We start from the raw sequence: 18621 nt of genomic DNA, 5'->3' as shown, positions 1-18621 counted from the left end.
TTGAATTATGGCCTAATTATATGTGCTTAGTTTGAGATGCTATTTTTTGAGCTCCTCTTCTTATGGCTTAATATTCAGTAACTCTTTTCTAGAAATTTCATTTAAAAATAGAATTTTGCCTGGTCCTAGTGGCACATGCCTGCCTAGCTACTCAGAAGGCTGAGATCTCAAGATTGAGGTTCAAAGGCAGCCTGGGATGAGAAGTCTCTGAGAATCTTATCTCCAGTCAAACACCAGAAAAACTGCAACTAGTGCCATAATTCAAAGTGGTAGAGCAGTAGCTTTGAATGAAAGAGTTCAGGGATAGTGCCCAAGTCCTAGTTGAAGCCCCAAATCACTCCCTCTCCACACCCCCCCCCACATACAAAAGAGAAGGAATTTTATTCCTTATTTGATGGCTTTTCTGAGTTTATATTTTCCATAATTCAAAAATTAGCAAATTTTATTTAAGTCATATGTGTGCTACCTATTTTTCAAAGGAAAATGCTATGTCTTTTATAGTTTGGAGAAATGATGACAAAATGTAGTTCAGCTTATACCTCTGTCCATATATTTACTGTACTGCCATTTCACAAGTGACATGTATCTTAATATTATAGTTTTGTCTGTAAAAATTAAAAATGTAAACCCCTTAAGGCACACACCAAAATCAAGTAAGTGTTTTCAATTTGGAGAGTATGTGTTCACAATAGGCAGATTCGATTCTGCAGCATCTCAAGTGAAAGCCATATGTACCAGAAAAAATAATCACATCTTGTACCCACATGTCATTCTCTGACATGAATGATTCCTATTTGCATAGTTTGTCATATGAGCTTTCAGGAGAAAAACCTTTCTCTCCTATTTTTTTTCCCCATAGAACTCTAGACTCTGATTTTTTTGTCCTCCTATTGTTGATATCAAGAACTAGGGCTCAACCTTGTTTTCTTCCTTCTGAGAACCCCCACATTCCATTCATTCCCCAGCTCTCAATTTATTTATTCTACAAAGCCTGATGAATATGACCAACTTTCTGTGTGTGTGTGTGTGTGTGTGTGTGTGTGTGTGTGTGTGTGTGTGTGTGTGTTGGTACTAGAGCTTGAATGCAGGGCCTCATGTTCTCATCTGCTTTTTTTGCTCAAGGCTAGTGTTTTACCATTGAACCACAGCACTACTTCTGCCTTTTTCGGAGTATGTGGTACCATGGAATCCAACCCAGGTTTCTTTCATGGTAGGCAAGCACTTTATCCCTAGGTTATGCTCCTGGCCCTGATAATTTCGTTTCTGTCCAGTATTTCAAATAGTGTTGTTGTTGTTAATTTTTTTTGCACTGGAAATAAGGCAGGAATCCCCAGATTTTTTATTTTCAATCTACTCAGTTGCATCTTAGTCTCTTTGACCACCCAAAAAGAGACTAAATTACTGAAAATAGTGGGAAGATTTATTTAATTTTAAAAATATTCAGTATGATTTTGAAGCTCCGTCTCTGTTTATTCTAAACGGAGATTTACATGTATCTTCAAACTCTAAAAGGAAGGGGTGTTTTCTTCCTGTGTTATATGAGAGTAAATTTTCTTGCGTAATAAAGAGACTTTTGATTTGGAAAAAAAAATGTCCTCAGAGAAAGCTGTGCTATTACTCAAATTGTTTCTGTCAAATTCAATTTCATTTGTGAATTTCTGCTAGTTTAAAACATTTAGGAAGTAGACATTTTGGCATACTTTATGGATTCAAATGAAATATAATCACAGCAGTTATAGAGTGATGAAAAAATTGAAACTGTTGAATCAGTTCTAGTGCATATTGAATAATTTGTAATTTTGGACTTTCCATTAATTCAATTAATTTAACATGACAACTTTCTGTTCTTTACAAGTTGGTAATTTAAAGCAATTTAATAGTACCCTCCTTTCTTCTTTCTTCTTTTTCTACTAAGCATTTCCATAAAATTCCCAGAAGTCTTAGAAATGAGAATATTGTTCAGTGAAAAGATCTCATTAATTTAAAGGTTCTTTGCTTTTTTTTCTTGAAGTTATTCATTTCAGGAAGTTATCTACCGTTTAATTCAGAGGATTTTGTGGAGAGAGCATTGAGGTTATCCTAGCTTTCTCTGTTAAGAAAATTTGACCTGACAATTGGTTATAGTTAACAACAAACATTTTCAAACATTCCAGGGTCATATCCTTTTGAACATATTATTTAAGAAGGAAGCTGAAGATAAGAACACAGCTTGCTAGTTCTCACTGCAAAGGTGTTTCTGATAGAATGAGGGAGAAACCAAAGCCATTCAAAATAGACCACAATAGTATTCTATTCTATTGCTGCCATTCTAGGATTTATAATTTGTGTGGTCTTTTATTGAAAGTAATTTTTAAAACATTCATGGAAATAACTAGTTCCTTCCATATGATTAAAACAATAATGTTATTGTTTTTATTAAGGTGTTGTAAAGAGGGCTGCCATTTTGTAAATCCAGTGATAAGAACAATTCTTTTTGGACAAAGACACCCCTTTTCTTCACTTTTCTTGCTCTCTTTTTCCTGGTCCCACAGTTTGGAAGAATTTTTGTCATAACCACATCTTTACTGCTGCATTTTGAAGTCAATCTGTAAAAATGTTATTTGTTTGATGGAAGTTTTTATCTTATTTCCAGATGAAAATATCTCTTGTTAGCCACCACTAGATGAATGTGAAAACGATTAAAAAATGCACATATGACTATGACACCACCATTTTTGTGGCACTGCCAGTGATTTTCTAGATTTGTGGAAATTATATACCGACAATGCACATTTTTCCGAAGTATATTATGTTTCTTAAAAATCAAAGGACATGGATATGTGTCTGTATTTGATTCTTGGATAACCAAACAGAAATTTAGTTTCATTGTTTTACCAGGTCACAGTAGTCCAGGATATTTATCTGTTTCTTCCATTCACATTCAAATGACATTGCATTTTATGTTCAGTACAGAAAAGCTTTGAACTTGTTACTATAACCATTAGGGTGTATATACATTAAATTCAGTTTCTTTATTTCCTAATCACATAAAAATGATGTTTCTTTCACTTAGAAATGATTGACCCTGACCCAAATCTGCTGTAATTATGGAGTTTATCTGAGACAGAGAAATAACTGGTAGGAAAGAACCTTAAGGTGTCTTGTTGCATGTCTTTCAAAAGTAAATGTTTACCTTTTCAAAGCAGGACTTTGTGGATCAGATATTGCAGGTCTCTCCTGCCAGCCACTCCCCACCTCCCAAGACAGGCTCTAAACATCAGCATTTGTTCTTTCAGAAGGAATTACCAGAGAAACACTAGCAATATGGAGACAGCCAATGATTTCCTTTCAAATGAAGGTGTTGTATAAGATCCCATTTTAAGATGGAAGATCAAAAAGGGAGGCGTCTACCACGCCTCCCTTGTTTCTTTAGTTCAAGGAAAACCATGTTGAAGTTAGAGTGAGGATGAAGACATGGATTGGGCTATCTAATAATTTGGGGGAAAGGCTGTTTGTCACTATTTTCTGTTCCTGTCGATAAAATTTCTATGACCTTCATCCCTTTCCTCAGGTTAATCTCTCCAGCCAGCATAGACTACCTCTCCCCACCCTCTGCTCTTCTTCATTTCCACAGAAGAAGAGAAGACTGAATCACGCTATTTCCTATGTCACTTCTCAGGCATAAAGCTTGATATATTCATATTCAGCATCATTTATTTTATCTAGAGCTGTGATCACTTGGCTCATTTCTGTCTTTTTAGTTTCAGTCTGCTCTCTTCTTTTTTTTTTCTCCTTGTCTAATTAAGGTTCTCATCTCTAAGTTATTTGAATCTGTTGCTTTCCCTCCCCGCTCTGAGACCTGGACTGTCATGATCTTTCTTGTTTCAAACTGCCCTTTCAACATGTAATTTGAAAAATAGCTCTTACAATGGATACCATCTAGGCCAATGCTGGCCAATAAAATCTGTTGGGGGAAGGATAGAAATACTTTGATTTAAGAAAGAAAATGTGTATGTAAATATAAGTACTTATCATGTGAAAATAAAGTATATTTATAATTATGAAGTGTTAAAATTTATTTCATTAGTTCGTGGTAAGTACTTCTCACTGTATAAGTGTGCCTTTTCAGAAATCTATGGGAATTTATAATCACTTCATTTTGTGACATTTTGATAATTATGTGATATTTCGATAATAGCTAGTGGCTTGTACTCAATGTAATTCCACTTAATATATAAGATTTAATTTTGATGACTGAAGTTCTGAAAGCTTTTTTGACTTAGAATGTTTCAGTTTTATCTTCCTCAGCTTCGGTGAGAGCTTTCAAGTATTTGATGAAATTTTATTTGCAAGTACCAGTGTAATCAGATTTATTTTTTATTACTCAACTGTAAATGTGTGAACATAGATGTGTGTATTTTGTGTACCTTATATATAAGGTACTTTCACATGAATATGACTTACATTTGAAAATGTATTGCTTCCCAAGTAGTTTGACTTGGAAATGAAAAAAAATAGCATTGTAATTTTCATATCTATTATCTATAAACTTGCATCACAAAAAATAATAATCTCAACGAACAGCATTTCAAGAAACTCTTGCATATTTTCTTTGCAAATAGTCTTCGATTCAGCTTCTGTAAATAATGCAAGAAAAATAATGCAGAAAAAACAACAACAAAATTTCTAACCTGTAGGACAGATTGGATTTTAAAAGGATATTTTTTGCTAGCCCCGGGCTTGAACTCAGGCCCTCTGCCACTTGAGCCATAGAACCATTTCTAGCTTTTTCTATATATGTGGTACCGAGGAATCAAACCCGGGTCTTCATGCATGCTAGGCAAGCACTCTACCCCTAGGCCAAACTTCCGGTCCCCATAAAGGAAATTTCATATATCTTATACATATGAATTTTAAGCTGTGATAGGTCTAAATTTTTTCCTGAATTTTTTTGTTTCAAGTTAAAAGAAAGAGAACTTGCTTTTATTAGAATTTTATTTGCTTCTTTAAAAAGCGAATTTCACATTTGTTTAGGCTTTCTACTAAAGATAAAATATATCATACACACAGTCAAGAAGATATACAGAGAAAGCAAAATCACTAACAATAAGACAGAAATTATCTGCAACTTTCCTCTTGTATATCAGGCATTAGGGAAAACTAATTTCACTTCAGAATACTTAACATTTTATTAGCAAATCAGTTTATTTTTCTACATGTAGTATATATTTTTTCTGAAGTCTTCCTGAAAAGACTCGAGTTGTTATGCCACTGAAGTATACAAAGGAAAGTAACCTTTAGAAAAATAGTATAGAGTTTTTCTTTGGGAGCTATTGCCATTTGCTAGGAGCTAATTATTCTCAACTGTGGAAAAGAAGACAAGGTCAGTCTAGATATTGGTCTGATGTGAATGACGTAATTTGGTCAGCATACTACCATATAGTTTGTACAGATTTTTAACCTATTTTCTGTCCTGTCTCCTGCTTTACATGCAGTAGGTAATTCTTTTTATTAAGTCCTTATGCCATTACAAGTATGTGTTATTAAATCTCCATGGAAGCACTGAATTCAGGTGCCTATGCACATATATATGCATTTATGCATACTCACATATACATGTATACAAACATTTCTGTTATTATCTTGATGATTATTGCCATTTTCTTCAATATAATGAACACTTTGCACAATTCAAAGTGCACCAAAGACATTTTATACATACAGAAACCATCTGTATATATTTTATTATCTATCTAGTGTTGACTTCTTATTACCTATACTAACCTTGTATTATTCTTTATATTATATGATTTCAATTAAACAAGTTTTTAGAGGCTATATCTGAGAAAGAGATACAGTGGACTTGTCCAAATCTATTGAACAATAATAGTCCTAAAGTAAAATCTTCTATGATTAAAATGTGCTTGAGAGAACTAAATATTATTTCACTGATGAATTCTGGAGTCATGTTGAAAAACATGCAAATAGAGATTAATAATCACATCCAACATGTTTTTTTTAATTATGTATAATTTTATTATAGTTTATCAGGTATAGCACTTATCAAGTAATTTGGACTTGGTGTTATTATCTCTCCTTCCCACTAGATGGCAATAATGCCCTTGTTAAAGTCAGTATTGTGAGTTGATTGAAAAAAAAATACATATATATTTACTTAAGTCAGTTGTTTCCTGTGAAATAGGCCAAATAAACCTTTTAATTAAAACACAGATTAAGAGATACTTATTTGAGTTTTGGAGTCTACCTCTACCAACCCAGTACTCAGCATCACCAATTCAGTTCTGTATACAGTGCTACATTTTCATCACAAATATTTCTATTTACTCTTGGGTCATAGTCATGGGAAACCACTGAGATGATTTTTACTATATTAACTTCTATAATTCTCCACTGTGGCATATCCATGGTTCATTGTATGTGGGAAGACTTTAAATAATCCGGAGATGCTAATGATACCAACATATTATGCAACTGATTTTCTTGAAACAAATCAAAGGGAGTTTCTCTGAACCATGAAAATGTATTTTTTTCTTTTCTTTTCTGCATTCACTAGACTTCTGGTATTCAAGAACTACTTTATAATCATGACTACAAGTTGATTATTAATATTTTTATTGTAGCATTGTGTCCCATTTTACTGAATTAGGCCTCAGCTTCTTCATTTCCAAAGCAGCAATCACATATATGTTTGTGTGTAAAAATGTGTTTGTTAGCCAGGAGCAGATGGATTATGCCTAACTATTTAGGAGATCTGAGGCTCATGGTTCATAGCGAGCCCATGACACCTTTATCTGCACTTAACCACCCAAAAAAAATGGCAACTGGAGCTGTGGCTCAAGCGGTAGAGCACTAACCTTGAGCAAAAATGTTCAGGGTCATTACCCATGTCATGAGTTTAAAGCCTAGGGCTGGCACAAAAAAATACGTTTGTTTATCTTTGAGGATTAAATAATGAATAGGTATCTGTAAATAGGAGGTAGGAGGTAGCCAGTGATAGTGAACAGCAGGTACTATGGCAGTTAGGGTTCACATAGCTGTGTCCCTCCCTTCTACAAAATTGTCCAAATGTCACTTCACAGCCCTTGCCGGGGGGGCTGCAGGGAGAGGCTGAATGATGTTTAAAGCTAGCCCAGGCAACAATGTTGGTGAGAAAAATGTCTCAAAAATAACAACAAACCAACAAATCAAACCAAACCCAAGGCATTCCCTGTGGCTCAGGCTTAGAATCATGTTTAGGAATTCTGTGGCCTGAGGCTAGACTTACAGGCCAGAAAGAGTCTCTGAAAAATAGTGGAAGCAAAAAGAGCTTGGGAATGTGGTTCAAGAGCTATCACATTAGCTTCCTAAGGATTGAGGCTCTGATTCAATCCCTGAGAGAGCAAATGAATTAAGAAAAGAAACAAATAGCTGGGCTCTGGAGGCAAGGCCTATAATCCTAGCTACTCAGGAGGCTAGATCAGAGGATTGCAGTTCAAAGCCAGCTCAGCCAGGAAAGTCCGTGAGACTCTTATCTCCAAGAAAAAGTTCAGACAAAGCAGTGACTCAAGTTGTAGAGCTCTAGCCTTTGGCACAAAGAGACTCAGGGACAGTGCAGAAGCCTCGAGTTTAAGCCCTAGGGCCAACAACAACAGCATTCCCTGTTCAAGAAAGAGTGTCTAGGAATCATTTATCTTTGAAGATAGGTATAGTGTCTCTTTCAAGTAAAACCCAAGTTTGTTTACTCTCTGCTGTAGTAATGGCTCCCTCGGGGGCAGATGGGCTTTGGGCTTGTGCACTTTCAGAGACATAAGTTCTTTAAGGATCAAGAGTTCTTCCAGGATTCATGTTCCTGCATCAGCAGGTTTAGGGTTCTCTTTACGTTACCCTAATGGAAATGAGAGCTCAGAGAAGCCCTGCAAAAGATAATCCAGTCGTTATTTTTATTGCATGTGATTGATGACATTGATTGTCATTGCTAGTGATAAAGCCTTCTGATTTTGATCTAGAGTTTCACAGCTTATGAAAGGTAGTTTTGGATATAATACCCGGCTCGGTACATTGAACTTTTGTGTTACAGCTCTTCATGAGGGAGGGAGTTTGAGCAAAAAAATAGGCCAGTGCCGAGTGCCAAAATAACTTGAAGATTTTCTGGGATACCAACTCATACAGTTAAACTTGTTTTCAGGATTTAAGAGAATGCAGTTTTTCAGGTGTCAGCAGAAAAATAAATATGGAGGGTGGTAAAATGGCTTAGTGCATTAATTGCTGGCTTTAGCGATGTTAAAGGTTATATGTAATCGGGAAATGTGTTCTAGTTCTGAGTTAAAAATCTATTTACTCCAGGAAAAAAGGATATATTTTAGCATGTTAGGGATGGGAGACAGGAAAGAATGCCAGGTATGATCTCCCTAACAAATCTTTCCCCACTAGTTTTTCTAGGCTTTAGCCTTACTACAGGGTCAGCACAACCTCCAGTACTGTTTTATGGGTTGAGAGTGGGTGGTAGGAAATGGTGCTTGAACTCATGGCCTGGGTGCTGTCCTTGAGCTTCTCTGCACCACTTCTGGTTCTATGATGATTCATCAGAGATGAGTCTCATGGTCTTTTCTGCTTGGACTGACTGTGATCCTTAGATCTCAGCCGCCTGAGAAGCTAGGATTACAGGCGTGAGTCACGAAAGCCAGGCAAGACCTTTTCATGTTTATGATTTTCCTTCAGCCTGAGCTTCCTCCACTTGAAGAGCATCTGGCAGAGTTGACTGATGCCACTATTTTTTTTTTGGCACAGTCCTTAGCAGAGCACCCATAGCATGTGTGGTTGCTGGGGGGTCATATGCCACTTTATGCCAGTATCTTTATTGGTGAATGCACCATGGCCTGTTAGATGTTTATAAATGGATGAAACAAATGCTGAAAGGAGCAAACATAGATCTTTAGATATTTACCAATTATTACTGGGATTACCAATTAAATATGAGCATACTTGCCAAATATAATAGCAAATATGTAGCAAAATGGTGATATAATATGAGCAAAGAAACAAAGATAAAACGAGTCCAATCTCCATCGTCCATTTTTCCTGGTAAGGAAAGAAGTGGAAAAAAAATAAAAGTATTTTATTTTTGTGTATATATAATATATTGTATAATATATGTATTACCTTTAGTTGTACAGAAGAGTTGCCACTTAACAAAGTAGTTTATGAAAACAATGTCCATTGATTGATGTCAGCCTTTTGAAATCCAGCATTTGTCATGGTATTTTTCACAAAAGTTTTGTTTTGTAGTATCTTTAATTAAGCAGTAAGTGCCTTTGTAACAGAGTACCTTTAACTTGTCCATTAAAGTGTTTTAAATTGTCACACTGCTAACCCTGCCAGAATACTATTAAACTTTCTGACATAAATCATGTACTTTATAAATGCTTCTTAAAGAACATCTCTGTTTGCTCATATACATCTTGGAAAGCAAATAAAAGAACAAGATAGAAAATGATCTTGCTCTAGTATATTAGGTTTATTTATTTTTATCTTATGTGATGGTAGACGAAATCATGCACATTTTTGTCTTTAAAGAGGGGGGGGGAACTTCACCCCTCAAGGGACTGAAGAACACAACAGAAATTGTCCCTTTCCACAAAATTCAAATAATTCAAATAATTGCCAAATATAGGAGTCACTCTACTTTATAGGAAAAATGTGAAGAATATAGAAATTTTTAAATGTAAGAAAATAAAATTAGATTTAAAATCCTCATCAAGCCATGGGAATGGTGTTTTGACAAAGTTAAGGGGAAAAACCCTCAATTTAAAGAACATGGTATTTGACATATCATTTCAGAAGAATGTTATGGGATAAATTCTTTATTATTCTTAAAGTTATATTTTGCCAAAAATGTTTAAACACAGTCTAAAGTTTGAACTGCAATGAACACTGAAGTTGGCTTCATTGCAGTTCTAGGAGCTCCATTCTGTAATCCTAGCCACTCTGGAATAGCAATATGCAGATCAAGGTTCAAAGCCAACTCCAATAGTCAAGGCTGTGAGATGCTTGGTTCCAATTAACCACCAAAATCCAGAAGTACAGGTGTGGCTCCACTGGCACTATGCCAGCCTTGAGTGAAAAAAGGACAGTATTTAGCCTGGAGTGGAAGCCCCAGTGCCAACACACACCACACACACACACACACACACGCACACACACTCTACCCATCTAATTCTGTTTTGTACCGTGTGTTTATGGCTATGCACTCAGCTCCTGTGGGGAGCTGAAAAGCATTGAGGCTTCGTGTCTTGCTCCCAGTGCAGTGGCTGGTACACTGTCAAGGCGAGCATGTAAATATTAAAGGACACTCTATGGCTGAACATGGAGCCTCTCCACCTTCTGATAACACTGAGAAGATCAGGCATTTCTTTTCTTAAAAGCTGAAATGAACTTTAAAACATTTCCATCGAGAATAACAAACATACTGTTTTAAGTTTTTGACAACATCTTCTACAGAATGGATTTGAGAAGGCGTGAAAGGACTTAAGACTGGATGCTTTTAAAATCTAGTCAGTATGGAACTTAGAAAGCAAAATCTGAGGACAGGACATGGGAGTCTGCAAAAGCAATGTGATCAGTGGATTTGTCAATACTCCACATATCCTTGAAAAAATGAAGGAGAAAATAGAAATACTATTTTTAATATGCTTCTAAAAAGAAGCTGTCACATACAGCTAGGATTTATATATGAAGTGATTGAGACTTTTGCAGGACTAATTAATTTTAAAACTGTTTTGAAATAAATTATCTACATTAACAGGTTTCCATGTACTGCTCTTTCTTCTCTTCTTTTGTTTTTTTTCTTTCCTTGCAGTCCCTCCTGTACTTTCAGCTCATTGGTCGGTCTATCTATCTGTCTGTCTGTCTATCTATCTATCTATCTATCTTTCTATCTATCTATCTGTTGGCCACATATGAGATAAATACATGCAGAAGCTGACTGTACTTGACATATTTTCTTTAACATCCATTTTTTTCTGAAAATGGCACGATTTAATTTGTAATTACCAGCACAAAAGAAGGATTAATTAATTAAGCCTAACAATGAGCAAAAAAGTTATGGCTGAATACTCAAACTTGCAAATTATAGTAAGTAGTTTGATTGAATGCACTGGAGAATATTTTAAGCCATTAGAAAGGGCAAAGGAGGCAAATACTATTCCAAAGGAGGACATTTGGGGGTTGGGGTGAAGAAATGAGTACATTTGAATATAACAGAGAAAGTCTTTGTGTGGTAAAATAGAAAATCAAGTAAAGTAAAGAAAAAGTAAATTCAAGGATTGAAAAGGTAGAATGTTGCTGTGATGCCATCTGGTCCTAGACTTTTCCTTAACAAGAGTCTTTTAATTACTGGTTTCATATACTTATTGATCTCTTCTGTTCAATTTCTTTCTCCTCCAGTCTACAAATGTAATCTGTCCATAGGAATTTCTCTATTTCTTTTATATTGTCCAATTTATTGGCATGTAATTTCTCATAGTAGCTCAAATGACTGCTTCGCCATTTCTGGTTTTATTTCTTAGAATCTTTTCTCATTTATTTTTTTCTTTTAATTTAGCTAAGTGTTTTACAATTTTGCTTAGCTTTATAGTAATTCAACTCAAATTCATTAGTCTTTCCTATTGTATTTCTAGGTTTGATCTCATATTCTCCAATCTCTGTTATTTCCTTCCTTTTATAAGCAATACTTTAAAATTTCATGTTTGGTTTGAGGATGGCTTCATATGATACAAACTTTCTGCTTTGTTTTCTTAGGTGGAAACACCAAAAGAATGTAGTGTTGTTTTTTTTTTGTTGTTGTTGTTGTTTCATTTCACCTTTTGAGTTTTAGTAACATTTATATTTTAAACCTCAGTTAAGGAAACAAACCAAAGTGTTTGTTTTCTTTTGTTGTTGATTTTTCTCAAAGCAGAAATTTTAAGTCAGGAAACATGTTAGTTATTTGGTGTCTGTGCACCTGCTGTAGACATCTGCTATATCAACCTCAAGGTTTTCTTGGCTGCTTTACCTGGCAAGCTGAGTGCTGTATATGTCTGATCTCATTCTCTCTCTCTCTCTCTCTCTCTCTCTCTCTCTCTCTCTCTCTCTCTCTCTCTCTCTCTCTCTCTCTCAAATATCTTTTATTTCTGTGAAAATATCCATCATCACATAGGAAGAAGTATATTTTAAAACTAATAGTCTAGGAAAAGAAAGGTAGTTTTCTGTGAGTTCTTAATATGATTTTATTGAAAAAAAGGAGCTTGTTTTGTATATACTAGAAACTTATTTATGAATAATAGATTGTGTTTTTACATTGACAAATTGCCCAAGAAGAGGGTATAATAATCTTTGATGAAAATTAAATTGAAGCACATGTCTCAAATTCTGTAGTCTGCAATATTTCTACATTTTATGATACAATTGACCAATATTCAGAATTTAACTTATTTAGCATATCTCCTTATGGGATATTTACTTATAAAAAAACTCACAAGGCTTGGTTTATATTTTCTTTCTTTTAAGCCTATGGCTCACTCTTTTTAAAGAATGCCTATTGTAAAGGATTCTTTTCAAGTAAAAGCTTTTCAGGGTTTTTAAATTTGTATTTCATCAAAGGCATTCAAAAGCTTTACCTTATTCCAGTACACTTTAATAACCAGGGCTGCAAAAGATACTATAGATTTAAAGCTCCTACTGTTTTTATATTTTTACTTTTTGTATATACATATTTTCCCTTTGAAGTATGTGGAATTGTAGGAGGTAGGAGATTTAATTTTGATTATGATTCATTCAGGCTTGTTTCTTAGAATTAACCTTGTCTTGAATGGCTTAACATTTTCCTTTAGTGATTCTCAGATTTTCCCAACAGAGATCAAGAGATTTCATGTCTTAACTGCCCACAAAGCTGGACTGATTAGCTGCTACAAATTATTCCAAAAACATATTTAGACCTTACCTATAAATAACTGTCTAATTTGAATAATATTCCTAGCATCAGACAAAGAATAGCTGCCAGCCTGAAATTTTATTTGATTGGTGATCATCATTTCTGTCTTGCTGGAGAAAGCTTTTTTTTTTCTTTACAAATCCAAAATTGTGATGTCTGAAAACAACACATCCCACAAAATGACCTCTTTTTTTTTCTCCATAACTGTACTGCTAGCACTTTAATTAAATAAGCAGATAAGAATGTATCTATTGATATACTCATGGACTTTAAATATCACAGGTTTTACACATTTTGTTTAATTTAACATTTAAAGAGTAAGATTATGGCCTCATTATCTAAAATGTATGCATGGGAGTTCGGGTTTATTGAAAACAAACAATAAGCGATTCCACAAGGACTAGTAATTAGTGTGAAGAAGAACAAGGTTATGAAAGAGGCTAATGTGCAAAGCAGCCTGACAACCAAAGAAATCTGAAGGTTTTGTTGTCAACATAATAATGAGGATTAAGCTACAAGAGGGCTTAGAACTCATCTAGTTGAAGCTGTTTGTCTTGTGGCTGAACAAATCTGGTTACTACCACCATCCAGCCAAGGTCAATTCAAAGATCGAATGATAACCAGTGACACCCAGAACGTCCTTACCTCGTGACAAATTATTCTCAGAAGACTGCGTGTATCAATGTATCGTAAATTATTGTGCCAGGAGAAAAATGAATGCGATTGGAATTTTAGTAGAAGAATGAATATGATCAGAACCGTATTTTTCTTTCTGACAGCACTGGGGTTTCATTAATGCCGTGTGCTTGTTGGGAGAAGGCTCTTCCACTTGACTCATGTCCCCTGGCCTTTGTGCTTCTGTTATTTCTTCAAACACGGTCTTGTTTTTTTTTACCCAGGTCAGCCTGGACTTTGATCATCTTTTTTACTCTTGAAGACTACCTGATGTGATATTTGGGCACCATTTCATGTGCCTTTTTATTGATTGAAACGAGGTCTCATGACCTTGTTGCCCTTCTACCTACCCCAGCCTGGTTTACAACTTCAGCCCAAGCAGCTAGAGTTAGAGATGTGAGCCTCCATGCTCAGCCTTACTATAATTGAAAATAACAGCGAAAAAAACTGCTCACTGTAAAAGAAAGTATATATCTAAAAGAAAAAACAGTAAGGAAAAGGGTGACATAAGTCAATCCAAGTGTGCATTCACATAGAAATCTATACATATTTGTTTCTTATTTCATCAACAAATCAATAACTGTTTAGGAACTCAAAATCTCCTTGAGCAAAAAGGTGTTTTCATCTAATATTAAACCTTAGCCTTATATTAATCTAACACCAGTGCTTTATGTGATTTCATAATTTGACGATTGAGCCCACCTAATTTGTCCACTAACAATTTTAAAATGAAGTAACTCAACTTGAAAGGTGAAATTGAATGAGAAGGTTCAATATTGAGTTACAGTGAAATAGTTGCTAATGGGAAGAAAAGCGATATGGTGAGGATATTTCACATGAAGGCAGAGACAGAAACTGTTTAAGTGATACTGGTGCATGGTGCAGAGTGTGTAATAGGTCATTTTTAGAAACTAGATTGATGTTGTTTTGCATAATTTTTTAAAACGTAGTGTCAAAAGTCCTGGAATTAATCCTTCATTTTATGACAAGCTATGGCTTTTCCTATCAGGATAGAGTGATCTGATTAAACAGATGTTTACATGGCCTTAAGCAGGGGTGAACTAAAGATATGGAATAATAAGAGGTGAAGCACTAGGTCAGACAGGACTCATATATATATCTCATCCTCGGGTTATCTTCGGTTTACTTGTACAGAATGTGTGTGTGTGTGTGTGTGTGTGTGTGTGTGTTATGTAAACAATAGAGAACAGATATAAAAGTAAGGTGATGATCATATATTCCAAGTGGCATGATTAAATTATGTGTGAATGTAAATAACCATAATTGTCATGTTTGGGTAGGATATTTTAGAAATGCTGTTTGATTGGCGCACACATGCATACACATACATATATACATACAAAGTTACTCTGACTGATGGAAACAGAGGGGATTTGTGTGTACACAGTAGAATTCTGGGAAGTTCTGTCCTGGGGCAGAGGTGAAATGGTTTGATGTGTTTGGAATTAAGTGCATATTCTCTGATGCCATGCCAGGAAGTGACACAGTTGAAAGCATAATTAACTACTTCATTGCTCTGTACACTTTTCTATCAGAAATGGAATTCCATTGCCTTTTTTTTTATTCAGGTCATTTATTTTGTACTTAAGGGAACTTACATAATAGATATCGATATATTGTTATTGTAGAGGTGATAAACAGAGAAGGGATACAGTTATAAAAGTCAGGTAATGAGTACATTTCTTTTTGGACACTGTCATTTCTTCCCTCACTCTTTCCCACTTTTTCTCTCCCATCCCCACCCACAAGATGAGCAGTTCATTTTCAACTTAGTGTCTTGTGAATTCCACTGCTGTACTGCTGTAATTGCTTCCTAGCAGTGAGTAAAGTCACTGTTTTTTTCTTTTTGGAACTGCTTTTATGATGCGTTCTCTGTTTGCTTTGATAGTCAGGCATGTTGAGTATCCTTTATACTACATGTGTTGATAGCTCATGACATTCTCTTATAATGCAGCCTATCCAGTATTTGAGAATATGACAGGAATCATGGAAATGAAGGCTCAGAACTGGCATAAGACATGCTGATTTCCTAGGTACTGCTATAGCTATAAGTACTAATGAAGTAAAAATGTTCTCATTCGTAAATTGTAGCGTTTATGAATCTGCAGTGGATGCTTAGATTGCAAATTTCAAGACAATATAATTCCATAATGTCAAATGGTAAATTATTAAAAATAAATATTGACGGTATCAATTTAAAAGACTGTTCTAGGTTTTTGGAAGATACAAAGGGAAAAGAATATATCATATTCTCTTTTCAAAATGAGTAATACATATGAACCATAATATTAGGTCACATGGGAACAAATTAACATTGACCACAGCCAATAATGAATTCTACATAAAAGAAAGAAAATATTAGTGTAATCTTGACAGATGTGTAAATTAGAAATTCATACAAATTTGCCACTGGGAAATGGATACAAATGTCATGCGAATGCTGAAAGGTTAGATTAAAATAATTATCAAATAGCATAGTGAAGTATCATTTTCATGCAAAAAAGAATTATTGATGGGGAAAAGAGAGTATCAAGAGACACTGTGGTTGTGCCTTTGGAAGGAGGCCGCTGTACAATCAGAGTCTTTGACTAGATTCTTGTCTTGGCATGATTCCATGTTTATTTTCACCTGTATTTTCAATGTGAATTTCAACCACGAAGGTAATGTATTGGAACTTGAATGGCAACTTTTAATATGACTCTTGCAATGCTCTAATCACTGCCTCTCTTCCCGTGTCTTGCTTTCCTTGTAGAATTAAGGCAGAGCAATTCTCAAGTGTCAATTTAATATTTCATTAGCAACTGTGATGGTCCAGAATGTCAGATCTTGTCCCTTATATTCTAGATCTGCCTATTGATGATCCATAGACTACTACGACAGTACAGAAAAAGAACAATGAATAAGAAATGATAATAATAATTTGTAGTTAATTCTTTATTGTTTTGAAAGTGATACTATCTTGTGTAGTGGTGAGGGGTCTCAGTTTCATTTACATTTGTCAGGCCCTAATGACCATCCAATTTTCAGAGAAACATAAATCAGCATGATGGCTGGCGTCATGAAGAGGCCGTGAGGAATGGTTGAGTCTCACATGTGAGCAGAGATTTCTTTCACCTTTGTTTCTAAACACCAATGCTATTATTTCACCCCAAACAAACTAAGTTTCGGAGGATTGACTTACACTAATCAAAAACAAGAGGCTGATTTATAAATAATAATCCTTTATTTTAAACACCAATTAGTTTTTCTTTACCAGAATGCATTTATCTCACAGGTTTATGAGCAAAGAAATTGTGCTTCTTATATTCCTTAGTATGTCCCTAGAGCTAAGAAAATTAATATTTGAATTATTTCATCAGTAATTATTTAGTTTATTCTCAACAACTTTGGATATCAAATCATTTGGGAGATTAATGATTGCATGAGTAATCAGTAATACTACAAGATTTTTTAATGCCTACTTAGAGAATTCTTAATATTTATGTTTGGCTTAATATCCCATTTACTTCTCTTACAGATTAGTAAATAATTACCTTTGCAGTTAGAAATTTGTGCTTCTCAAAATGCATGATGACCTTCACGTGCTAAGAATTTTTTTCCAATGTGTAACTCAAGTATCCAGTGTCATATATCAATTTATGTTAAATGACTTAGGCACTTCTGCCTTTTTTCTTTTTCACATGTCCAATATTTATTATTCTGGGACCTTTTTAACTGTCAAACTCGTGCAGTTTTAGAATTGCGTGTGTTATTTTTCTTTTATTTTTTGCCAGACATGGGCAAATTATTTTTGACTTTTATATTACTAGTTTCTCATTCAGATTCTCATTTAGTAAACATTCAAAATAGAGTACCTTGCTAAAAAATTTTTATTAGAAACTTCCTTTTTCATATGTAGTTGCAATTACTTTTGCTGTTGTCATATTGATCATTTTGTCATGTTGTCATTTTGAATTTTTTGGTATGATCATTTATCCTTTATTAACTGTATTTTATGCAACCTTTTAATATATGTTGATGAGTAACTCACTTTACTTAAGCTGTCCTAGCCACAGTATAAGACAAAGCTTCCAATAAACAGCTGTTTCTCATGAGCATTTTAATTATTAGTTATCTTTTGGGAGAAAGAAGCTCTTAGAAAAGAAGGAAGTTCTTGGAAAGAAGCTCTCCAAATGTTTTGCTCCAACCCTAACTCACACTTACCCTATGGTTTTACTAAAATGTAAGTCCATTTGTTAAATGGAAAGCTTTTGTTAATAAATACCTCTGTCCTTACTTTTTTGAAATTATATATTTTTTATTTTATTTGAATGTATAGAGTGGTTACAGTTATATTCGCCAGATATTAGGTGCATTACTTCTCACACATTGATACCTCTTCTTATGTGTTTGTCCCCATTTCTTTCCCCCACCCCTCCCCTCATCTTTTTCCCTTTCTCTTTCAAATAAACATATATATATATATATAATATACCAGGTAACAAAGTCAGATACTGTAACAATATGATATTAACCGAAGGACATGGAAATAAGAGCTTACTTATGAGTAACTGTTATTCTTAATGTACTGTTCTTTTTCTCTTCTTTTGTGTTGCCTTACTTTTAATTCTAAGAAGGAAATGGTTTATTTGAGAATATGATAACCTTTTTAAGACTGCCTGAATTATTATTGCATGATTTGACTTTGAAGTTATTTTTCTTTGTATGCTACTTTTGGTATTTAAGATCATTTTATGTTTAGTCTTCAATGATAATTTCTTACATTTCATAATACACCAACCATCTACCTATAATCAGGACTTCATTCCTCTTTCAACATATGTATCTATTTTCCATCCCCTTTGATATCCTAGTCTAAATCCTGTAACTAAGATAGTGCAACTAGCTCTCTACTTTCAAATATGTTTTACGTATCATGGAGCTGTAAACCAAGTTTGAGAAACAAGGGGCTAATACATCAGAAGTTTACTAGATTTGTA

The 18621-nt window shown here is 34.5% G+C and overlaps 1 protein-coding gene across 1 annotated transcript in view; it reads left to right on the top strand.

Annotated features, from left to right (window-relative positions):
* Positions 1 to 18621, top strand: part of Ccser1 (coiled-coil serine rich protein 1) — a 373946-nt gene that overhangs the window by 90360 nt on the left and 264965 nt on the right. The gene's annotated exons all lie outside the window — the stretch shown is intronic.

The sequence above is a fragment of the Megascapheus bottae genome, chromosome 23 (genome assembly GCF_031878675.1).
Source record: "Megascapheus bottae isolate mThoBot1 chromosome 23, mThoBot2.hap1, whole genome shotgun sequence".
NCBI lineage: Eukaryota > Metazoa > Chordata > Mammalia > Rodentia > Geomyidae > Megascapheus > Megascapheus bottae.
Note: the sequence above shows the minus strand (reverse complement) of the source record. Positions and strands in the feature narration are given on the sequence as shown.